Source organism: Phocoena sinus, chromosome 8 (assembly GCF_008692025.1).
Source record: "Phocoena sinus isolate mPhoSin1 chromosome 8, mPhoSin1.pri, whole genome shotgun sequence".
Taxonomy (NCBI): domain Eukaryota; kingdom Metazoa; phylum Chordata; class Mammalia; order Artiodactyla; family Phocoenidae; genus Phocoena; species Phocoena sinus.
The window spans coordinates 25,092,834-25,118,408 of record NC_045770.1 but is presented as its reverse complement, the minus strand read 5'-3'; the positions used below and the strand labels follow the sequence as shown (position 1 = coordinate 25,118,408).

The following is a 25,575-nucleotide window of genomic DNA, read 5'->3' as shown; positions in this document are numbered from 1 at the left end:
CAGTGTTACTTGCTTTTCTTTCTCCTTTTCTCAGTCCCAGTGCAGGTAAAGGATGAAGCCCTGACACTCGCTGCCACTTGGATGCATCCTGAGAACACGATGCTCAGCGAGAGGCGTCAGACACTGAAAGACACACAGTGTGTGATATGACTGAGGAGAATCGTCCAGAACAGGTAGATCCACATATTCAGAGAGTGGATTCCTGGTTGTCAGGCTCTAGCGAGAGGACGGATTGATAGCTAAGGGCGTGAGGGACATTTTTGAGGTGACGGAAGTGGTCCACAGCACGGCAGTAATGACGGCTGCACAACTCAGTAAACTGCCCCGTGTTCCCCGTTGCAACCTTTGAAAGCATCGCTCTCAGGATGAAAGGCTGACTGCAGGAAGTCTGAACGAGCAGTGTGTCCTGGGTCCGGACACTGAGCTGCTGCCCCCAACGTGGAGAAGTACTCTGGTCTTGCTGAGCCTCCACGGAGAGTGGCAGCAGCCCCAGGGCCTCACAGTTCATTGTGCCTACGGCCCCAGAGACTCCCCTCTGAACCTCATCAGCGGCTGTAACCAGACTGGCAAGCAACTTTCCTTTCTCTTCTCTTGTCTTCTTTACATCACTAGGTGACGCAGGGGGGTGAAGCTCTGACACTCGCTGCCACGTGGTTGCATCCTGAGAAAACGATGCTCAGTAAGAGAAGCCAGATACAGAAGGACACACAGGGTGTGACACCACTGCATCGAAACGTCCGGAACACGTAGATCCACATAGTCAGAGAGTGGGTTCCTGGTGGATAGGGGCTAGCGAGGGGACGGAGTGATAGCTAAGTGCGTTAGGGACATTTAGTAGGTGATGGAAGTTATCCGAAGCACGGCAAGGGGACGACGGCACAGCTCGGTAAACTGTCCCCATGCTGCCCGACGTGACTTGTGAGAACTTGCCTGTCAGAGCGAAGGGCTGACTGCAAGAAGACTGAACGAGCAGTGGGTCATGGGCCCAGATTCTCAATTGCCGGCGCCCCACTTGGGGAAGTGACTGTGAGTTACTGAGCCTCCACGGAGATTGGCAGCAGCCCCAGGGCCTCACAGGTCACGACGCTCCGGTGCCAGAGGCTTCCCTCTGGTTTTCCTCAACGCCTGTCTCCAGACTTGCATGCAGTGCTCCTTGCTTTTCCTTCTCCTTTTCTCAGTCCCTGTGCAGGCAAAGGGTGAAGCCCTTACACTCGCTGCCACGTGGAGGCATCCGGAGAACAAGATGCTCAGTGAGAGGCGTCAGACACCGAAAGACACACAGTGCGTGATATCACTGAGGAGAATCGTCCAGAACAGGTAGATCCACATATTCAGAGAGTGGATTCCTGGTTGTCAGGCTCTAGCGAGAGGACGGATTCATAGCGAAGGGCGTGAGGCACATTTTTGAGGTGACGGAAGTGGTCCACAGCACGGCAGTAATGACGGCTGCACAACTCAGTAAACTATCCCCGTGTTCCCCGTTGCAGCCTTTGAAAGCATCGCTCTCAGGATGAATGGCTGACTGCAGGAAGACTGATCGAGCAGTAGGTCCTGGGTCCAGACACTGAGCTGCTGCCCCCAACGAGGAGAAGTCGTTTGGACTTGCTGAGCCTCCACGGAGAATGGCAGCAGCCCCAGGGCCTCACCGTTCATGGTTCCCCTCAGCCCCAGAGCCTCCCCTCTGAACGTCATCAGCGGCTGTAACCAGACTTGCAAGCAACTTTCCTTTCTCTTCTCTTGTCTTCTTTACATCACTAGGCGACGCAGCGGGTTGACGCCCTGACGCTGCCACGTGGTTGCGTCCTGAGATCACAGTGCTCAGTGAGAGAAGCCAGATACAGAAGGAAACACAGGGTGTGACACCACTGCGGAAAAGCGTCCAGAACAGGTAGATCCACATAGTCAGAGAGTGGGTTCCTGGTGGATAGGGGCTAGCGAGGGGACGGAGTGATAGCTAAGTGCGTTAGGGAGATTTAGTGGGTGATGGAAGTTATCCGAAGCACGGCAGGGGGACGACGGCACAGCTCGGTAAACTGTCCCCATGCTGCCCGACGTGACCTGTGAGAACTTGGCTGTCAGAGCGAAGGGCTGATTGCAAGAAGACTGAATGAGCAGTGGGTCATGGGCCCAGATCCTCAATTACCGGCGCCCCACTTGGGGAAGTGACTGTGAGTTACTGAGCCTCCACGGAGATTGGCAGCAGCCCCAGGGCCTCACAGGGCACGACGCTCCGGTGCCAGAGGCTTCCCGCTGGTTTTCCTCAACGCCTGTCTCCAGACTTGCATGCAGTGTTCCTTGCTTTTCTTTCTCCCTTTCTCAGTCCCTGTGCAGGCAAAGGGTTAAGCCCTGACACTCGCTGCCACTTGGATGCATCCTGAGAACACGATGCTCAGCGAGAGGCGTCAGACACCGAAAGACACGCAGTGTGTGATATGACTGAGGAGAATCGTCCAGAAAAGGTAGATCCACATATGCAGAGAGTGGATTCCTGGTTGTCAGGCTCTAGCGAGAGGACGGATTGATAGCTAAGGGCGTGAGGGACATTTTTGAGGTGACGGAAGTGGTCCACAGCACGGCAGTAATGACGGCTGCACAACTCAGTAAACTGCCCCGTGTTCCCCGTTGCAACCTTTGAAAGCATCGCTCTCAGGATGAAGGGCTGACTGCAGGAAGTCTGAACGAGCAGTGGGTCCTGGGTCCGGACACTGAGCTGCTGCCCCCAACGTGGAGAAGTACTTTGGTCTTGCTGAGCCTCCACGGAGAGTGGCAGCAGCCCCAGGGCCTCACAGTTCATGGTGCCCACGGCCCCAGAGCCTCCCCTCTGAACCTCATCAGCGGCTGTAACCAGACTTGCAAGCAACTTTCCTTTCTCTTCTCTTGTCTTCTTTACATCACTAGGCGACGCAGCGGCGTGAAGCCCTGACGCTGCCACGTGGTTGCGTCCTGAGATCACAGTGCTCAGTGAGAGAAGCCAGATACAGAAGGACACACAGGGTGTGACACCACTGCAGAGAAACGTCCGGAACACGTAGATCCGGATAGTCAGAGAGTGGGTTCCTGGTGGATAGGGGCTAGCGAGGGGACGGAGTGATAGCTAAGTGCGTTAGGGACATTTAGTGGGTGATGGAAGTTATCCGAAGCACGGTAAGGGGACGACGGCACAGCTCGGTAAACTGTCCCCATGCTGCCCGACGTGACCTGTGAGAACTTGGCTGTCAGAGCGAAGGGCTGATTGCAAGAAGACTGAATGAGCAGTGGGTCATGGGCCCAGATCCTCAATTGCCGGCGCCTCACTTGGGGAAGTGACTGTGAGTTACTGAGCCTCCACGGAGATTGGCAGCAGCCCCAGGGCCTCACAGGGCACGACGCTCTGGTGCCACAGTCTTCCCTCTGGTTTTTCTCAACGCCTGTCTCCAGACTTGCATGCAGTGTTCCTTGCTTTTCTCTCCTTTTCTCAGTCCCTGTGCAGGTAAAGGGTGAAGCCCTGACACTCGCTGCCACTTGGATGCATCCTGAGAACACGATGCTCAGCGAGACCGTCAGACACCGAAAGACACACAGTGTGTGATATGACCGAGGAGAATCGTCCAGAAAAGGAAGATCCACATATTCAGAGAGTGGATTCCTGGTTGTCAGGCTCTAGCGAGAGGACGGATTGATAGCTAAGGGCGTGAGGGACATTTTTGAGGTGACGGAAGTGGTCCACAGCACGGCAGTAATGACGGCTGCACAACTCAGTAAACTGCCCCGTGTTCCCCATTGCAACCTTTGAAAGCATCGCTCTCAGGATGAAGGGCTGACTGCAGGAAGTCTGAACGAGCAGTGGGTCCTGGGTCCGGACACTGAGCTGCTGCCCCCAACGAGGAGAAGTACTTTGGTCTTGCTGAGCCTCCACAGAGAGTGGCAGCAGCCCCAGGGCCTCACAGTTCATGGTGCCCACGGCCCCAGAGCCTCCCCTCTGAACCTCATCAGCGGCTGTAACCAGACTTGCAAGCAACTTTCCTTTCTCTTCTCTTGTCTTCTTTACATCACTAGGCCACATAGCGGCGTGAAGCCCTGACGCTGCCACGTGGTTGCGACCTGAGATCACAGTGCTCAGTGAGAGAAGCCAGATACAGAAGGACACACAGGGTGTGACACCACTGCAGAGAAACGTCCGGAACACGTAGATCCACATAGTCAGAGAGTGGGTTCCTGGTGGATAGGGGCTAGCGAGGGGACGGAGTGATAGCTAAGTGCGTTAGGGACATTTAGTGGGTGATGGAAGTTATCCGAAGCACGGTAAGGGGACGACGGCACAGCTCGGTAAACTGTCCCCATGCTGCCCGACGTGACCTGTGAGAACTTGGCTGTCAGAGCGAAGGGCTGATTGCAAGAAGACTGAATGAGCAGTGGGTCATGGGCCCAGATCCTCAATTGCCGGCGCCCCACTTGGGGAAGTGACTGTGAGTTACTGAGCCTCCACGGAGATTGGCAGCAGCCCCAGGGCCTCACAGGGCACGACGCTCCGGTGCCAGTGTCTTCCCTCTGGTTTTCCTCAACGCCTGTCTCCAGACTTGCATGCAGTGTTCCTTGCTTTTCTTTCTCCCTTTCTCAGTCCCTGTGCAGGCAAAGGGTTAAGCCCTGACACTCGCTGCCACTTGGATGCATCCTGAGAACACGATGCTCAGCGAGAGGCGTCAGACACCGAAAGACACGCAGTGTGTGATATGACTGAGGAGAATCGTCCAGAAAAGGTAGATCCACATATGCAGAGAGTGGATTCATGGTTGTCAGGCTCTAGCGAGAGGACGGATTGATAGCTAAGGGCGTGAGGGACATTTTTGAGGTGACGGAAGTGGTCCACAGCACGGCAGTAATGACGGCTGCACAACTCAGTAAACTGCCCCGTGTTCCCCGTTGCAAGCTTTGAAAGCATCGCTCTCAGGATGAAGGGCTGACTGCAGGAAGTCTGAACGAGCAGTGGGTCCTGGGTCCGGACACTGAGCTGCTGCCCCCAACGTGGAGAAGTACTTTGGTCTTGCTGAGCCTCCACGGAGAGTGGCAGCAGCCCCAGGGCCTCACAGTTCATGGTGCCCACGGCCCAAGAGCCTCCCCTCTGAACCTCATCAGCGGCTGTAACCAGACTTGCAAGCAACTTTCCTTTCTCTTCTCTTGTCTTCTTTACATCACTAGGTGACGCAGCAGGGTGAAGCCCTGACACTCGCTGCCACGTGGTTGCATCCTGAGAACACGATACTCAGTAAGAGAAGCCAGATACAGAAGGACACACAGGGTGTGACACCACTGCAGAGAAACGTCCGGAACACGTAGATCCACATAGTCAGAGAGTGGGTTCCTGGTGGATAGGGGCTAGCGAGGGGACGGAGTGATAGCTAAGTGCGTTAGGGACATTTAGTGGGTGATGGAAGTTATCCGAAGCACGGTAAGGGGACGACGGCACAGCTCGGTAAACTGTCCCCATGCTGCCCGACGTGACTTGTGAGAACTTGGCTGTCAGAGCGAAGGGCTGACTGCAAGAAGACTGAAAGAGCAGTGGGTCATGGGCCCAGATCCTCAATTGCCGGCGCCCCACTTGGGGAAATGACTTGAGTTACTGAGCCTCCACGGAGATTGGCAGCAGCCCCAGGGCCTCACAGGGCACGACGCTCCGGTGCCAGAGGCTTCCCTCTGGTTTTCCTCAACGCCTGTCTCCAGACTTGCATGCAGTGTTCCTTGCTTTTCCTTCTCCTTTTCTCAGTCCCTGTGCAGGCAAAGGGTGAAGCCCTTACACTCGCTGCCACGTGGAGGCATCCGGGAACAAGATGCTCAGTGAGAGGCGTCAGACACCGAAAGACACACAGTGCGTGATATCACTGAGGAGAATCGTCCAGAAAAGGTAGATCCACATATTCAGAGAGTGGATTCCTGGTTGTCAGGCTCTAGCGAGAGGACGGATTCATAGCGAAGGGCGTGAGGCACATTTTTGAGGTGACGGAAGTGGTCCACAGCACGGCAGTAATGACGGCTGCACAACTCAGTAAACTATCCCCGTGTTCCCCGTTGCAGCCTTTGAAAGCATCGCTCTCAGGATGAAGGGCTGACTGCAGGAAGACTGATCGAGCAGTAGGTCCTGGGTCCAGACACTGAGCTGCTGCCCCCAACGAGGAGAAGTCGTTTGGACTTGCTGAGCCTCCACGGAGAATGGCAGCAGCCCCAGGGCCTCACCGTTCATGGTTCCCCTCGGCCCCAGAGCCTCCCCTCTGAACGTCATCAGCGGCTGTAACCAGACTTGCAAGCAACTTTCCTTTCTCTTCTCTTGTCTTCTTTACATCACTAGGCGACGCAGCGGGTTGACGCCCTGACGCTGCCACGTGGTTGCGTCCTGAGATCACAGTGCTCAGTGAGAGAAGCCAGATACAGAAGGAAACACAGGGTGTGACACCACTGCGGAGAAACGTCCAGAACAGGTAGATCCACATAGTCAGAGAGTGGGTTCCTGGTGGATAGGGGCTAGCGAGGGGACGGAGTGATAGCTAAGTGCGTTAGGGACATTTAGTGGGTGATGGAAGTTATCCGAAGCACGGTAAGGGGACGACGGCACAGCTCGGTAAACTGTCCCCATGCTGCCCGACGTGACTTGTGAGAACTTGGCTGTCAGAGCGAAGGGCTGATTGCAAGAAGACTGAAAGAGCAGTGGGTCATGGGCCCAGATCCTCAATTGCCGGCGCCCCACTTGGGGAAGTGACTTGAGTTACTGAGCCTCCACGGAGATTGGCAGCAGCCCCAGGGCCTCACAGGGCACGACGCCCCGGTGCCGGAGGCTTCCCTCTGGTTTTCCTCAACGCCTGTCTCCAGACTTGCATGCAGTGTTCCTTGCTTTTCCTTCTCCTTTTCTCAGTCCCTGTGCAGGCAAAGGGTGAAGCCCTTACACTCGCTGCCACGTGGAGGCATCCGGAGAACAAGATGCTCAGTGAGAGGCGTCAGACACCGAAAGACACACAGTGCGTGATATCACTGAGGAGAATCGTCCAGAACAGGTAGATCCACATATTCAGAGAGTGGATTCCTGGTTGTCAGGCTCTAGCGAGAGGACGGATTGATAGCGAAGGGCGTGAGGGACATTTTTGAGGTGACGGAAGTGGTCCACAGCACGGCAGTAATGACGGCTGCACAACTCAGTATACTATCCCCGTGTTCCCCGTTGCAGCCTTTGAAAGCATCGCTCTCAGGATGAAGGGCTGACTGCAGGAAGACTGATCGAGCAGTAGGTCCTGGGTCCAGACACTGAGCTGCTGCCCCCAACGAGGAGAAGTCGTTTGGACTTGCTGAGCCTCCACGGAGAATGGCAGCAGCCCCAGGGCCTCACCGTTCATGGTTCCCCTCGGCCCCAGAGCCTCCCCTCTGAACCTCATCAGCGGCTGTAACCAGACTTGCAAGCAACTTTCCTTTCTCTTCTCTTGTCTTCTTTACATCACTAGGCGACGCAGCGGGTTGACGCCCTGACGCTGCCACGTGGTTGCGTCCTGAGATCACAGTGCTCAGTGAGAGAAGCCAGATACAGAAGGAAACACAGGGTGTGACACCACTGCGGAGAAACGTCCAGAACAGGTAGATCCACATAGTCAGGGAGTGGGTTCCTGGTGGATAGGGGCTAGCGAGGGGACGGAGTGATAGCTAAGTGCGTTAGGGACATTTAGTGGGTGATGGAAGTTATCCGAAGCACGGCAGGGGGACGACGGCACAGCTCAGTAAACTGTCCCCATGCTGCCCGACGTGACCTGTGAGAACTTGGCTGTCAGAGCGAAGGGCTGATTGCAAGAAGACTGAATGAGCAGTGGGTCATGGGCCCAGATCCTCAATTGCCGGCGCCCCACTTGGGGAAGTGACTTTGAGTTACTGAGCCTCCACGGAGATTGGCAGCAGCCCCAGGGCCTCACAGGGCACGACGCTCCGGTGCCAGAGGCTTCCCGCTGGTTTTCCTCAACGCCTGTCTCCAGACTTGCATGCAGTGTTCCTTGCTTTTCTTTCTCCCTTTCTCAGTCCCTGTGCAGGCAAAGGGTTAAGCCCTGACACTCGCTGCCACTTGGATGCATCCTGAGAACACGATGCTCAGCGAGAGGCGTCAGACACCGAAAGACACGCAGTGTGTGATATGACTGAGGAGAATCGTCCAGAAAAGGTAGATCCACATATGCAGAGAGTGGATTCCTGGTTGTCAGGCTCTAGCGAGAGGACGGATTGATAGCTAAGGGCGTGAGGGACATTTTTGAGGTGACGGAAGTGGTCCACAGCACGGCAGTAATGACGGCTGCACAACTCAGTAAACTGCCCCGTGTTCCCCGTTGCAAGCTTTGAAAGCATCGCTCTCAGGATGAAGGGCTGACTGCAGGAAGTCTGAACGAGCAGTGGGTCCTGGGTCCGGACACTGAGCTGCTGCCCCCAACGTGGAGAAGTACTTTGGTCTTGCTGAGCCTCCACGGAGAGTGGCAGCAGCCCCAGGGCCTCACAGTTCATGGTGCCCACGGCCCAAGAGCCTCCCCTCTGAACCTCATCAGCGGCTGTAACCAGACTTGCAAGCAACTTTCCTTTCTCTTCTCTTGTCTTCTTTACATCACTAGGTGACGCAGCGGGATGAAGCCCTGACACTCGCTGCCACGTGGTTGCATCCTGAGAACACGATGCTCAGTAAGAGAAGCCAGATACAGAAGGACACACAGGGTGTGACACCACTGCAGAGAAACGTCCGGAACACGTAGATCCACATAGTCAGAGAGTGGGTTCCTGGTGGATAGGGGCTAGCGAGGGGACGGAGTGATAGCTAAGTGCGTTAGGGACATTTAGTGGGTGATGGAAGTTATCCGAAGCACGGTAAGGGGACGACGGCACAGCTCGGTAAACTGTCCCCATGCTGCCCGACGTGACTTGTGAGAACTTGGCTGTCAGAGCGAAGGGCTGACTGCAAGAAGACTGAAAGAGCAGTGGGTCATGGGCCCAGATCCTCAATTGCCGGCGCCCCACTTGGGGAAATGACTTGAGTTACTGAGCCTCCACGGAGATTGGCAGCAGCCCCAGGGCCTCACAGGGCACGACGCTCCGGTGCCAGAGGCTTCCCTCTGGTTTTCCTCAACGCCTGTCTCCAGACTTGCATGCAGTGTTCCTTGCTTTTCCTTCTCCTTTTCTCAGTCCCTGTGCAGGCAAAGGGTGAAGCCCTTACACTCGCTGCCACGTGGAGGCATCCGGGAACAAGATGCTCAGTGAGAGGCGTCAGACACCGAAAGACACACAGTGCGTGATATCACTGAGGAGAATCGTCCAGAAAAGGTAGATCCACATATTCAGAGAGTGGATTCCTGGTTGTCAGGCTCTAGCGAGAGGACGGATTCATAGCGAAGGGCGTGAGGCACATTTTTGAGGTGACGGAAGTGGTCCACAGCACGGCAGTAATGACGGCTGCACAACTCAGTAAACTATCCCCGTGTTCCCCGTTGCAGCCTTTGAAAGCATCGCTCTCAGGATGAAGGGCTGACTGCAGGAAGACTGATCGAGCAGTAGGTCCTGGGTCCAGACACTGAGCTGCTGCCCCCAACGAGGAGAAGTCGTTTGGACTTGCTGAGCCTCCACGGAGAATGGCAGCAGCCCCAGGGCCTCACCGTTCATGGTTCCCCTCGGCCCCAGAGCCTCCCCTCTGAACCTCATCAGCGGCTGTAACCAGACTTGCAAGCAACTTTCCTTTCTCTTCTCTTGTCTTCTTTACATCACTAGGCGACGCAGCGGGTTGACGCCCTGACGCTGCCACGTGGTTGCGTCCTGAGATCACAGTGCTCAGTGAGAGAAGCCAGATACAGAAGGAAACACAGGGTGTGACACCACTGCGGAGAAACGTCCAGAACAGGTAGATCCACATAGTCAGAGAGTGGGTTCCTGGTGGATAGGGGCTAGCGAGGGGACGGAGTGATAGCTAAGTGCGTTAGGGACATTTAGTGGGTGATGGAAGTTATCCGAAGCACGGTAAGGGGACGACGGCACAGCTCGGTAAACTGTCCCCATGCTGCCCGACGTGACTTGTGAGAACTTGGCTGTCAGAGCGAAGGGCTGATTGCAAGAAGACTGAAAGAGCAGTGGGTCATGGGCCCAGATCCTCAATTGCCGGCGCCCCACTTGGGGAAGTGACTTGAGTTACTGAGCCTCCACGGAGATTGGCAGCAGCCCCAGGGCCTCACAGGGCACGACGCCCCGGTGCCAGAGGCTTCCCTCTGGTTTTCCTCAACGCCTGTCTCCAGACTTGCATGCAGTGTTCCTTGCTTTTCCTTCTCCTTTTCTCAGTCCCTGTGCAGGCAAAGGGTGAAGCCCTTACACTCGCTGCCACGTGGAGGCATCCGGAGAACAAGATGCTCAGTGAGAGGCGTCAGACACCGAAAGACACACAGTGCGTGATATCACTGAGGAGAATCGTCCAGAAAAGGTAGATCCACATATTCAGAGAGTGGATTCCTGGTTGTCAGGCTCTAGCGAGAGGACGGATTGATAGCGAAGGGCGTGAGGGACATTTTTGAGGTGACGGAAGTGGTCCACAGCACGGCAGTAATGACGGCTGCACAACTCAGTATACTATCCCCGTGTTCCCCGTTGCAGCCTTTGAAAGCATCGCTCTCAGGATGAAGGGCTGACTGCAGGAAGACTGATCGAGCAGTAGGTCCTGGGTCCAGACACTGAGCTGCTGCCCCCAACGAGGAGAAGTCGTTTGGACTTGCTGAGTCTCCACGGAGAATGGCAGCAGCCCCAGGGCCTCACCGTTCATGGTTCCCCTCGGCCCCAGAGCCTCCCCTCTGAACCTCATCAGCGGCTGTAACCAGACTTGCAAGCAACTTTCCTTTCTCTTCTCTTGTCTTCTTTACATCACTAGGCGACGCAGCGGGTTGACGCCCTGACGCTGCCACGTGGTTGCGTCCTGAGATCACAGTGCTCAGTGAGAGAAGCCAGATACAGAAGGAAACACAGGGTGTGACACCACTGCGGAGAAACGTCCAGAACAGGTAGATCCACATAGTCAGGGAGTGGGTTCCTGGTGGATAGGGGCTAGCGAGGGGACGGAGTGATAGCTAAGTGCGTTAGGGACATTTAGTGGGTGATGGAAGTTATCCGAAGCACGGCAGGGGGACGACGGCACAGCTCAGTAAACTGTCCCCATGCTGCCCGACGTGACCTGTGAGAACTTGGCTGTCAGAGCGAAGGGCTGATTGCAAGAAGACTGAATGAGCAGTGGGTCATGGGCCCAGATCCTCAATTGCCGGCGCCCCACTTGGGGAAGTGACTTTGAGTTACTGAGCCTCCACGGAGATTGGCAGCAGCCCCAGGGCCTCACAGGGCACGACGCTCCGGTGCCAGAGGCTTCCCGCTGGTTTTCCTCAACGCCAGTCTCCAGACTTGCATGCAGTGTTCCTTGCTTTTCTTTCTCCCTTTCTCAGTCCCTGTGCAGGCAAAGGGTTAAGCCCTGACACTCGCTGCCACTTGGATGCATCCTGAGAACACGATGCTCAGCGAGAGGCGTCAGACACCGAAAGACACGCAGTGTGTGATATGACTGAGGAGAATCGTCCAGAAAAGGTAGATCCACATATGCAGAGAGTGGATTCCTGGTTGTCAGGCTCTAGCGAGAGGACGGATTGATAGCTAACGGCGTGAGGGACATTTTTGAGGTGACGGAAGTGGTCCACAGCACGGCAGTAATGACGGCTGCACAACTCAGTAAACTGCCCCGTGTTCCCCGTTGCAAGCTTTGAAAGCATCGCTCTCAGGATGAAGGGCTGACTGCAGGAAGTCTGAACGAGCAGTGGGTCCTGGGTCCGGACACTGAGCTGCTGCCCCCAACGTGGAGAAGTACTTTGGTCTTGCTGAGCCTCCACGGAGAGTGGCAGCAGCCCCAGGGCCTCACAGTTCATGGTGCCCACGGCCCCAGAGCCTCCCCTCTGAACCTCATCAGCGGCTGTAACCAGACTTGCAAGCAACTTTCCTTTCTCTTCTCTTGTCTTCTTTACATCACTAGGTGACGCAGCGGGGTGAAGCCCTGACACTCGCTGCCACGTGGTTGCATCCTGAGAACACGATGCTCAGTAAGAGAAGCCAGATACAGAAGGACACACAGGGTGTGACACCACTGCAGAGAAACGTCCAGAACAGGTAGATCCACATAGTCAGAGAGTGGTTTCCTGGTGGATAGGGGCTAGCGAGGGGACGGAGTGATAGCTAAGTGCGTTAGGGACATTTAGTGGGTGATGGAAGTTATCCGAAGCACGGCAGGGGGACGACGGCACAGCTCAGTAAACTGTCCCCATGCTGCCCGACGTGACCTGTGAGAACATGGCTGTCAGAGCGAAGGGCTGACTGCAAGAAGACTGAATGAGCAGTGGGCCATGGGCCCAGACCCTCAATTGCCGGCGCCCCACTTGGGGAAGTGACTGTGAGTTACTGAGCCTCCACGGAGACTCGCAGCAGCCCCAGGGCCTCACAGGGCACGATGCCCCGGTGCCAGAGGCTTCCCTCTGGTTTTCCTCAACGCCTGTCTCCAGACTTGCATGCAGTGTTCCTTGCTTTTCCTTCTCCTTTTCTCAGTCCCTGTTAAGGCAAAGGGTGAAGCCCTTACACTCGCTGCCACGTGGAGGCATCCGGAGAACAAGATGCTCAGTGAGAGGCGTCAGACACCGAAAGACACACAGTGCGTGATATCACTGAGGAGAATCGTCCAGGACAGGTAGATCCACATATTCAGAGAGTGGATTCCTGGTTGTCAGGCTCTAGCGAGAGGACGGACTGATAGCTAAGGGCGTGAGGGACATTTTTGAGGTGACGGAAGTGGTCCACAGCGCGGCAGTAATGACGGCTGCACAACTCAGTAAACTGCCCCGTGTTCCCCGTTGCAGCCTTTGAAAGCATCGCTCTCAGGATGAAGGGCTGACTGCAGGAAGACTGATCGAGCAGTAGGTCCTGGGTCCAGACACTGAGCTGCTGCCCCAACGAGGAGAAGTCGTTTGGACTTGCTGAGCCTCCACGGAGAATGGCAGCAGCCCCAGGGCCTCACCGTTCATGGTTCCCCTCGGCCCCAGAGCCTCCCCTCTGAACCTCATCAGCGGCTGTAACCAGACTTGCAAGCATCTTTCCTTTCTCTTCTCTTGTCTTCTTTACATCACTAGGCGACGCAGCGGCGTGAAGCCCTGACGCTGCCATGTGGTTGCGTCCTGAGATCACAGTGCTCAGTGAGAGAAGCCAGATACAGAAGGACACACAGGGTGTGACACCACTGCGGAGAAACGTCCAGAACAGGTAGATCCACATAGTCAGAGAGTGGGTTCCTGGTGGGTAGGGGCTAGCGAGGGGACGGAGTGATATCTAAGTGCGTTAGGCACATTTAGTGGGTGATGGAAGTTATCCGAAGCACGCAGGGGGACGACTGCACAGCTTAGTAAACTGTCCCCATGCTGCCCGACGTGACATGTGAGAACATGGCTGTCAGAGCGAAGGGCTGACTGCAAGAAGACTGAACGAGCAGTGGGTCATGGGCCCAGATCCTCAATTGCCGGCGCCCCACTTGGGGAAGTGACTGTGAGTTACTGAGCCTCCACGGAGACTCCCAGCAGCCCCAGGGCCTCACAGGGCACGACGCTCCGGTGCCAGAGGCTTCCCTCTGGTTTTCCTCAACGCCTGTCTCCAGACTTGCATGCAGTGTTCCTTGCTTTTCCTTCTTCTTTTCTCACTCCCTGTGCAGGCAAAGGGTGAAGCCCTTACACTCGCTGCCACGTGGAGGCATCCTGAGAACACGATGCTCAGCGAGAGGCGTCAGACACCGAAAGACACACAGTGCGTGATATGACTGAGGAGAATCGTCCTGAACAGGTAGATCCACATATTCAGAGAGTGGATTCCTGGTAGTCAGGGTCTAGCGAGAGGACGGATTGATAGCTAAGGGCGTGAGGGACATTTTTGAGGTGACGGAAGTGGTCCACAGCACGGCAGTAATGACGGCTGCACAACTCAGTAAACTATCCCCGTGTTCCCCGTTGCAGCCTTTGAAAGCATCGCTCTCAGGATGAAGGGCTGACTGCAGGAAGACTGATCCAGCAGTAGGTCCTGGGTCCAGACACTGAGCTGCTGCCCCCAACGAGGAGAAGTCGTTTGGACTTGCTGAGCCTCCACGGAGAATGGCAGCAGCCCCAGGGCCTCACCGTTCATGGTTCCCCTCGGCCCCAGAGCCTCCCCTCTGAACCTCATCAGCGGCTGTAACCAGACTTGCAAGCAACTTTCCTTTGTCTTCTCTTGTCTTCTTTACATCACTAGGTGACGCAGCGGGGTGAAGCCCTGACACTCGCTGCCACGTGGTTGCATCCTGAGAACACGATGCTCAGTAAGAGAAGCCAGATACAGAAGGACACACAGGGTGTGACACCACTGCAGAGAAACGTCCAGAACAGGTAGATCCACATAGTCAGAGAGTGGGTTCCTGGTGGATAGGGGCTAGCAAGGTGACGGAGTGATATCTAAGTGCGTTAGGGACATTTAGTGGGTGATGGAAGTTATCCGAAGCACGCAGGGGGACGACTGCACAGCTCAGTAAACTGTCTCCATGCTGCCCGATGTGACCTGTGAGAACATGGCTGTCAGAGCGAAGGGCTGATTGCAAGAAGACTGAACGAGCAGTGGGTCATGGGCCCAGATCCTCAATTGCCGGCGCCCCACTTGGGGAAGTGACTATGAGTTACTGAGCCTCCACGGAGCCTCGCAGCAGCCCCAGGGCCTCACAGGGCACGACGCCCCAGTGCCAGAGGCTTCCCTCTGGTTTTCCTCAACGCCTGTCTCCAGACTTGCATGCAGTGTTCCTTGCTTTTCTTTCTCCTTTTCTCAGTCCCTGTGCAGGTAAAGGGTGAAGCCCTGACACTCGCTGCCACTTGGATGCATCCTGAGAACACGATGCTCAGTAAGAGAAGCCAGATACAGAAGGACACACAGGGTGTGACACCACTGCGGAGAAACGTCCAGAACAGGTAGATCCACATAGTCAGAGAGTGGATTCCTGGTTGTCAGGCTCTAGCGAGAGGACGGATTAATAGGTAAGGGCGTGAGGGACATTTTTGAGGTGACGGAAGTGGTCCACAGCACGGCAGTAATGACGGCTGCACAACTCAGTAAACTATCCCCGTGATCCCCGTTGCAGCCTTTGAAAGCATCGCTCTCAGGATGAAGGGCTAACTGCAGGAAGACTGATCGAGCAGTAGGTCCTGGGTCCAGACACTGAGCTGCTGCCCCCAACGAGGAGAAGTCGTTTGGACTTGCTGAGCCTCCACGGAGAGTGGCAGCAGCCCCAGGGCCTCACCGTTCATGGTTCCCCTCGGCCCCGGAGCCTCCCCTCTGAACCTCATCAGCGGCTGTAACCAGACTTGCAAGCAACTTTCCTTTCTCTTCTCTTGTCTCTTTACTTCACTAGGTGACGCAGCGGGGTGAATCCTTGACACTCGCTGCCACGTGGATGCATCCTGAGAACAGGATGCTCAGTGAGAGAAGCCAGATACAGAAGGACACACAGAGTGTGACACCACTGAGGAGAAACGTTCAGAACAGGTAGATCCACAGAGTCAGAGAGTGGGTTCCTGGCGGTCAGGGGCTGGCGAGGGGACGGAGTGATAGTAAGTGCGTGAGCAAGATTTTTGGCGTGATGGAAGTGGTCCAAAGCACGGCAGTAGTGACGGCTGCACAGCTCAGTCAGCTGTCCCCATGCTCCTCGGTGCAGGTTGTGAGAGCATCGCTCTGAGGACGAAGGGCTGAACGCAGGAAGACTGAACGAGCTGTGGGTCCTGGGGCCAGATGCTCAGTTGGCGGCCCCCCACTTGGGGAAGTGACTGGGAGTTGCTGAGCCTCCACCGAGACTGGCAGCAGCCCCAGGGCCTCACAGAGCACGGCGACCCGTGCCCCAGAGATTTCCCCGTGCTTCTTTTCACCGGCTGTCAACAGAGTTGCATGCAATATTCCTTTCTTTTCTTTTCTATTTTCTCAGTGCCTCAGCACGCAAAGGCGTGACACCCTGACTCTTGCTGCCACGAGGATGCACCCTAGAACACAATGCTCAGTGAGAGAAATCAGACACAGAAGGACACACAGGGTGTGGCACCACTGAAGAGAAACGTCCAGAACATGTAAATCCACAGAGTCAGAGAGCGGGTTCCTTGTTGTCACAGGCGGCCAAGGGGACGGAGTGATACGTATTGGCGTGAGGGACAATTTCGGGGGGATGAAAGTGGTCCAAAGCACGCCAGTAGGGACGGCTGCACAACTCAGCAAACTGTGCACATGCTCCCTGTTGCAGCCTGTGAGAGCGTCTCTCTCAGGACGAATGGCTGACCGCAGGAAGAGTGAACGAACAGTGGTTCCTGGGCCCAGACGCTCAGTTGTGTCCCCCCCACTTGGGGAAGTCACTGGGAGTTGCTGAACCTCCACGGAGACCGGCTGCAGCCCCAGGGCTTTACAGTTCACGACGCCCCCGTTCCCATGGCCTTCCCTCTGGTTCTCATCACCGGCTGTCACCAGACTTGCAGGCAACGTTCCTTGCTTTTCTATTTTATTTTCTCAGTCCCTGTGCACGCAAAGGGTGAAGCCCTGACACTCGCTGCCACGTGGATGCACCCTGAGAACACGATGCTCAGCGAGAGAAGTCAGACACAGAAGGACACACAGGGTGTGGCACCACTGAGGAGAAACGTCCAGAACAGGTAGATCCACATAGTCAGAGAGTGGATTCCTGGTTGTCAGGGGCTGGTGAGAGGACGGACTGATAGCTAAGGGCGTGAGGGACATTTTTGGGGTGACGGAAGTGGTCCACAGCACGGCACTAGTGACGGCTGCACAACTCAGTAAACTGTCCCCGAGCTCCCCGTTGCAGGCTTTGAGAGCATCGCTCTCAGGATGAAGGGCTGACTGCAGGAAGACTGAAGGAGCTGTGGGTCCTGGGTCCAGACACTGAGCTGGTGCCCCCAACATGGAGAAGTCCCTTGGACCTGCTGAGCCTCCACGGAGACTAGCAGCAGTCCCAGGGCCTCACAGTTCATGGTGCCCACGGACCTGGAGCCTCCCCTCTGTTTCTCATCACCAGCTGAAACCACAATTGCATGCAACTTTCCTTTCTTTTCTCTTGTCTTCTTTACATCACTAAGCGAAGGAACAGGGTGAAGCCCTGACAGTCGCTGCCACGGGGATGCACCCTGAGACCACTACACTACGAGAGCGAAGTCAGACAAAGACAGACACAGAAGATGTGACCCCACTGAGAGAAACATCCAGAATAGGTAGATCCACATAGAGAGTCGGTTCCTGGTTGTCAGGGGCTGGCGAGGGGACGGAGTGATAGTTAAGGGCGTGAGGGACATTTTTGGGGTGACGGAAGTTGTCCAAAGCACGGCACTAGTGACGGCTGCACAGTTCAGTAAACTGTCCCCATGCTCCCCGGTGCAGCCGGTGAGAGCATCGCTCTTAGGACAAAGGGGTGACGTCAGGAAGGCTGAACGATCAGTGGGTCCCGGGTCCAGATGCTCAGTTGGCGGCTCCCCACTTGGGGAAGTGACTGGGAGTTGCTGAGGCTCCACGGAGACTGGAAGGAGCCCCAGGGCCTCACAGGGAACGGTGCCCCGGGCCCCAGAGCCTCTCTGCTGTTTCTCAACACTGGCTGTCAGCAGACTTACATGCAACGTTCTTTTCTTCATCTCTTCTTTACGTCAGTAAGCCATGCAAAGGGGTGAAGCACTGATACTCGCTGTCATGTGGATGCAGCCTGAGAACACGGTGCTCAGCGAGAGAAGTCGGACACAGAAGGACACCCAGTGTGTGTCACCACTGAGGAGAATCGTCCAGAAGAGGTAGATCCACATAGTCAGAGAGTGGATTCCTGGTTGTTAGGAGCTGGTGACAGCACGGAGTGATAGCTGAGCGTGTGAGGGACATTTTTGGGGTGACGGAAGTTGTCCAAAGCACGGCACTAGTGACGGCTGCACAGTTCAGTAAACTGTCCCCATGCTCCCCGGTGCAGCCGGTGAGAGCATCGCTCTGAGGACGAAGGGGTGAACGCAGGAAGACTGAACGAGCTGTGGGTCCTGGGGCCAGATTCTCAGTTGGCGGCCCCATGTCAGACACAGAAGGACACAGGGTGTGACCCCACTGAGATGCAACGTCCAGAAGAGGTAGATCCACATAGTTCGAGAGTGGGTTCCTGGTGGTCAGGGGCTGGCGAGGGGATGGAGTGATAATTATGTGCATGAGGTACATATTGGGAGTGATGGAAGTGGTCCAAAGCGCGGCAGTAATGACGGCTGCACAGCTCAGTGAACTGTCTTCATGCTCCCCATTTTAGACTTGAGAACATCACTCTCAGGATGAAGGGCTGACTGCAAGAAGACTGAACGAGCAGTGGCTCCTGGGCCCAGACGCTCAATTGGCGGCCCCCCACTTGGGGAAGTGACTGTGAGTTACTGAGCCTCCACGGAGACTCGCAGCCACCCCAGGGCCTCACAGAGCACGGCGCCTCCGGCCCCACTGCCTTCCCTCTTGTTCTCATCACCAGCTGTCACCAGACTTTCATGCAATGTTCCATTGTTTTCTTTTATCTTTTTTACGTCCTTCAGCACGCAAGGGATTGACGCCCTGACACTCGATGCCACTTGGATGCACCCTGAGCACACGATGCTCAGTTAGATAAGTCAGACACCTAAGGACACCCAGGGTGTGGCAGCACTGAGCAGAAACGTCCAGAACTGGTAGATCCTCATAGAGAGTTGGTTCCTGGTTGGTAGGGGTTGGCGAGGGGACGGAGTGAAAGCTAAGTGCAATAGGGACATGTTTCGGGTGATGGAAGTGGTCCAAAGCACGGCAGTAGGGACGGCTGCACAGCTCAGTAAATTGTCCCCCGTGCTCCGGTGCAGCCTGTGAAAGCATCGCTCTCAGGACAAAGGGCTGACCGCAGGAAGACTGAACGAGCAGTGTGTCCTTTCCCAGACGCTCAACTGGCGCCCCTCACTCGGGGAAGTCAATGGGACTTGCTGAGCCTCCACAGAGACTTGCAGCAGCCCCAAGGCCACAGAGGACACGTGCCCCCGGCCCCAGAGCCTTCCCTCTCTTTCTCATCACCAGCTGTCACCAGACTTGCATGCACGTTCCTTTCTTTTATCTTGTCTTCTTTACATCACTAAGCCATGCAAAGGCGTGAAGCCCTGATACTCGCTGCTACGTGGATGCACCCTGAGATCTGTACGCTATGGGAGAAAAGTCAGCCACAGTAGGACACACAGGGTGTGACCCCACTGAGGAGAAACGTCCAGAATAGGTAGCTCCACAGAGTCAGAGAGTGGGTTCCTTGTTGTCAGTGGCTGGCGAGGGGATGGAGTGATAGCTAAGTGCGTGAGGGACATTTTGGGGGTGATGGAGGTGGTCCAAAGCATGGCAGTAGTGACAGCTGCACAGCTGAGTAAACTATCCCCATGCTCCCCGGTGCAGCCTGTGACAGCATGGCTCTCAGGCCGAAGCGCTGTCTGCAGGAAGACTGAACGAGCAGTGGGTCCTGGGCCGAGATGCACAGTTTGTGGCCCCTAACTCGAGGAAGTGACTGGGAGGTTCCGAGTGTTCATGGAGACTGGCAGCAGCCCCAGGGCCTCACAGGGCATGTCGCCCCTGCCCCCAGAGCCTTCCCTGTGGTTGTAATCACCGGCTGTCACCAGACTTGCATGCAATTTTCCTTTCTTTTCTTTTTCTTTTCTCTGTCCCTCAGCATGCAAAGGGGTGAAGCCCTGACACTCGCTGCCCATGGATGCACACTGAGAACACGATGCTCCTCGAGGGAAGTCATACACAGAAGGACACACAGGGTGTGACACCACTGAGGAGAAATGTCCAGAGCAGGTATATCCACATAGTCAGAGCTTGGGTTCCTGGTTTTCACGGCTGGCGAGGGACGGAGTGGTAGCTTAGGACGTGAGGGACATTTTTGTTGTGATGGAAGTGGTCCAAAGCACGGCAGTAGGGACGGCTACACAGCTTACTGAACTGTCCCCATGCTCACTGCTGCAGCCTGTGAGAGCATCCTTCTCAAGACCAATGGCTGACTGCAGGAAAACTGAACGAGCAGTGGGTCCTATGCCCACACGTTCAGTTGGCAGACCCCCACTTGGGGTAGTGACTGGGAGTTGCTGAGGCTCCATGGAGACTGGCATTACCCCCAGGGCCTCACAGGGCATAGTGCCCCCGGCCCCCTTGCCTCCCCACGTTTTCTCATCACCGGCTGTCACCAGACTTGAATGCAACGTTCCTTTCTTGTCTCTTGTCTTCTTTACATCACTAGGCCCCAGAAAGGGGTGAAGCCATGATACTCCCTGCCACATGGATGCACCCTGAGGCCACTACACTACGCGAGAGAAGTCAGACACAGAAGGACAGACAGGGTGTGACCCCACTGAGGAGAAACGTCCAGAGCAGGTAGATCCACATAGAGAGTCAGTTCCTGGATATCAGGAGCTGGCGAGGGGACGGAGTGATAGCTAAGGGCGTGAGGGACATTTTGGGGTTGATCAAAGTGGTCCAAAGCATGGTAGTAGTGACGGCTGCACAGCTCAATAAACTGTCCCCATGCTTTGTGTTGCAGCCTGTGCGAGCATCACTCTCAGGACGAAAGGCTGACCGCAGGCAGTCTGAATGAGCATTGGATCCTGAGCCCAGACTCTTAGCTGGCAGCCCACGACTTGGGTAAGTGAGTGGGACTTGCTGAGCCTCCTCGGAGACTGGCACCCACCTCAGGGCCTCACAGGGCACGGCGCCCCTGGCGCCAGAGCCTTCCCTCTGGTTCTCATAACCAGCTGTCAGCAGACTGGTAGGCCAAGTTCTTTTCTTTTGTATTTTCTAAGGCAACTCTTGAGTACATGTATTTAACATGCAGGGAACCAGCCCTGACTCCTTGATCTGGGTCTTCTAGCCTCTAGAGCCTCGAAGGCATCCATATTCGTTATTTTCGTGCCCAGTGCCTGGGGTTTGATGATGGAAACTGACACCGAGGGCGTCGCCACGTGTGGGGTGACATGAGGGAAAGAATCCCATGGCGAGGGCCTGCCTGAGGCCCACGTGCTCTTGGAACCTCCCCACCCCCTGCCTGCAGCCGTGTGCCTGGGAGCGGGGCTGGTGCATCGCGTGCCCAAAGTCATGGAAGTAGGTCTCCCACTCATCATGTTGCAGCAGGGAGGGCATGTTGGGCGTAGGCTTTTTGAAATTGGCCACCATGGCCACCATGGCGATCTGTAGCTCCCATCGTGCTGCAGGCAGCCCTGCCCCAGGCGTACACCACCTTCTCTGGGGCCACCTCTCCGGTCTGCGGTCGGATTCTCCTGAGACCCCCCAGTCACCACAGAACCAGCATGGCCTGTCTGTAGCCCAAGAAGGTGGGGACACAGGACTGTCCCCTGTGCCCCCCCGCATCACCCGCGAGGCCGAGCGAGCACCAGTGGTGTCTGCGGGGAAGATGAAGGGCTCATGCACAGCCCCCATCTACAGAAGCACAGACTGCAGCTACATGCGCTATGGAACAAACACAAGTGTCCATGCAGGACCCGATGTCTGAATGTCAAGGCCGTGCCCAGGCCACAGTGAGAAGACCCATCCCCCATGCAAGCCACAGAGAGGGGATGGGGGGGACATCTGTGATTCTGAGCTCATCGGGCATCACCCCAGAGGGAGAGAGCGAGGGAGAGAGGTAGACAGAAGTACAGAGTGAGAGAGAGAGAGAGGGAGGGAGAGACATCTCTCCCTTCCCTGGGGGTTCTCTAGTGCAGCCAAGGCTGAAAACCACTGCATTTTGGGAGATGGGTCCTCGTGGAAAAGTTAAATAGTAGCTCATGGCATTATCGACACATATTAAAAAGGCCCCAAATCTTGGGGAGTCAGGGAGGGGAGTTGGCAGCTGCCTCATAAATGATGAGAGATTGGGCATCAGAGGTGCTGTGCAGCCCGCCACCCAGGGCCCTGCAGACTTCATCTCCCAGCGGTGGTCCTGGGCTGGAAGTCAGCAGGGAGGTCAGGCTGTCCAAGCATCAACGTTGACTTCAGGGCTGATCTAAAAGGCGCCCGGAGTTTGTTGAAGTAGAAAAAAGAGAAAGCACTGGGGAGAGGATGGGAGTGGGAGAGGGAGGGAGCCCCCCTCCTCAGCACTTCTACCTCTTTCCCTCTCTCCCTCCCTCCCTCTACCTTGCTGCCTCTCACTCTCCCTCCATCTCTCCCTCTGCCTCTCTCCCTCCCTCTCCCCCGACCCTCTTTCCCTGTCCCTCTCTCTCCCTCTTTCCCTCTCCCTCTATCCCTCCCCCTCTCCCGCTCCCCCTTTCCCCCTCCCTCTCTCCCTCTTCCTCTCTCCCTTCCTCTCTCCCTGTCCCTGTTTCACTGTTCCGCTCTCCCTCTCCCTCCATTTCCTTCCCTCTCTGGAGAGGGAAGGAGGTTGAGGGAGAGGGAGAGAGAGCAGGAGAGGGAGGAGGGAGAGAGACAGAGGGATAGAGGGAGGGAGGGAAAGACCTCTTTCGCTCTCTCACTCTATCCTTCTCTCCTTCTCCTGCTCTCTCTCCCTCCTCCCTCCACCTCCTTCCCTCTGCAGAGAGGGAGGGGGGAGAGGGAGGAGGGTGAGGGAGGAGGAGAGAGGGAAAGAGGGAGAGGGAAGAGGGAGAGAGAGAGAGAGAAAGAGGGAGAGGGAGAGAGGGGGAGAGAGGGAGGGAGAGTGGGACGAGAGGAAGCAGGGAGAAAAGAGAGAAAGAACACACCATCTACATTTCTGTCAAATGACACCGGGGATCCTCACACGACCAGGAGAAAATAACACAGCGAGGCTCTTTCTCAGCTGGAACTGGAAGTGCAGATGGGGCCAAACACCACCAGGGTGGCCACACATGTCCAGCCGCTGCCCCAGCCCCATGAGTCTGGTCACCAGGACTCTGAGTGTGTGCTCCAGGGACCTGGGGTTCACCCTGTCACCCTGGAGGTCGGGCCTAGACAGCAGGGCCCTGGGCTGGACACATAGGGGGAAAAGCATCTCCACAGGACAGCTTGTGTGAGCAGATTCAGCTGCCAGATTCTAGAGTCCCGGGATCACCCTGTGGCCCATGAAACCCAGGAGCCACGAGGGTCTTGCATCGGGATTCCTGTCCATTGGACTGTAATGTTTATGTAAGGAATCTTGGAAACAGTGGTAACAAGACTGAATTCGAATGAGCTTTAGGCTATTATGGACCACTCCGAAGTGTGTAGGTTGCTAAAAACCCTCCCAGCTTCGCTCTTGTTGAAAATGAAGATCCCCGAGATGCAGCGGATGCTGTCTGAGAAGTAGACGGGCGAACACTCTGTGGCTGCCGAGTAAGAGTGGACCTGTCGAATGGGGAAAGGAGAAGTCGAAATCATGGCCACCTCCTTCTTGGTGTCGTCGCCCTCGAGATGATTATCGAAGGAGGAGTCCTCCCCCTCACCACAGATCTCCAAGACGGAGAAGCTTCTCCCGCAGCTGGAGCAGGTCCCTTTCTAGATATAGGAGAAGAGAGAGATCACTGTCCCAGGAGAGAAATCACAAGCCGTCCTGATCTTTCTCTAGGTCTCCTAGCCAATCCAGGTCAAATGAAAGGAAATAGAAGACCACTTTGCAAGAGGAGTGGTGCACAGGAAATAACTTCATTTGACAGGAGTATGTACAGAAAATTCAAGTTTTGTTTGAGACTTCCGAAGCTTGATTCACTTTTTAAATGTTTTAGCTGTTCACATTTGTTTGTCTCTTGGGACAGTGACACATAAAGGTGTCATTCTCTATGGTTTGAAATGGGTCATATGAGGCATGTAATATGAAGAATTGTTACTTTACAATGTTCCCTTAAGCAAAATTGAAGTTGCTTTGAATTTTTGGTCTTGCCTAGACTGATAATAAAACTCTAACTCCTGCCCACCTAAAGTGTGATGTTTATTATTATGGAAACAACACCGGCAAACATTGAAAAGACTTTCTGTAGCTGGGATATGGTATGCAGCTGTAGTTAAGCAAGCAGTCTTTAAAAGGTGCTGTGAACTCAAGCCAGCAGGTAGAAATGAAAGCTGCACCCTTACCCTAGATTAGAGGTTTAAAAATTCCACTAGTCTTCACACTGGACAAGAGGTTGTCCAGTGAGTTTACAATCTAAGAAGTTTCAAGGAAGTTAGTTTACCTTTGAGTTAGGTCATAAGTCCCCTCTGTGATTGCTGTACATGAATACATAGCTCTTTGTAATGTTTTTTGGAAGTTGAGATTATCAAGATACCAATGTCCTGCCAGATTAAGAGTATATTGTAGAGCTGAACTTTGAGTTATTGTGCAATTTTTTTTTCATGCTGTCATTTGTAATATGTTTTGTGAGAATCCTTGGGATTAAAGTTTTGGTTCCAAAAGGAAAAAAAAAAAACAAATGGATCCACCTGCCAATGCAGGGGACACGGGTTCGAGCCCTGGCCCGGGAAGATCCCATGTGCTGCAGATCAACTAACCCCATGGGCCACAACTACTGAGCTTGCACTCTAGATCCTGGGAGTCACAACTACTGAGCCCCCATGCCACAACTACAGAAGCCCGCACGTCTAGAGCCCGTGCTCCAAAACAAATGAAGCCACCATAATAAGAAACATATGCCCGCAAGGAAGAGGAGCCCCTGCTCGCTGCAACTAGACAAAGCCCATGTGCAGCAATGAAGATCCAACGCAGGAAAAAAAAAAAAAAAAGACGATACTGGCCAGGTGATCAAGGGTAAACTCGTTTGTCACAACTCCCGTTGATGGTGTGTATCCTTGATGTGACCTGAGGAGAATGGCATTTTTATCTCTGTCTGGATCTTCCGCCCCAAACCCCGTAAGTCCAGACCAGCCATAAGAAAAATATCAGAAAACCAACAGACAAACAAATTGAGGGACAAAATACCTGACCAGTCCTCCTCAAAACTTTCAAGGTATCAAAACCCAGGGACGTCTGAGAAATGTCACAGCCCAGAGGAGACTGGGACAGAAAAAGGATGTTAGGGGAAAATTAGGGAAATTCTAATAAAGTGTGGACTTTAGTTAATAATAATGTATCCATCTCGGTTCCTTAGTTGGATAAACATGTCGTACTAATGTACTAAAGTACTAACGTGTTGGAAATAGGGGTACTGGGTCGGGGGTCCACAGCACTCTGTACAGATCTTTGCAACTGTTTTGTAACTCTAAGCTATTCTAAAATTAAGCGACTACTAAACAGAGATAAGAATGTTATTTCCTTGATTTGAACATGGCTGAGTTTGTTTTCATGGTCACATTTGTGCTATCTGGATGTGTCTTGGAATCAGTAGCAAAGGAGAGTTGCCAGCCCCTGGGAAGATGCGGCTGGTTTGCAGGTGGCTTGCTCTGGAGCTGAAGACCACAGTGGGAAGTCTGCAGCCTCGGGCTGCACTTAGAACCATGGGAAGGGATGGGCCAACTCAGTTAGGGATGGAACCTATAAATAAAACTCTTTTTCTTTTCCATTATGGCTTATCACAGGATACTGAATATAATTCCCTG

The 25,575-nt window shown here is 54.8% G+C and overlaps 1 pseudogene; it reads left to right on the top strand.

Annotated features, from left to right (window-relative positions):
- Nucleotides 1-21,280: 21,280 nt before the first annotated feature.
- Nucleotides 21,281-23,651, top strand: LOC116758281 (annotated as a pseudogene).
- The last annotated feature ends 1,924 nt before the right edge of the window (nt 23,652-25,575 follow it).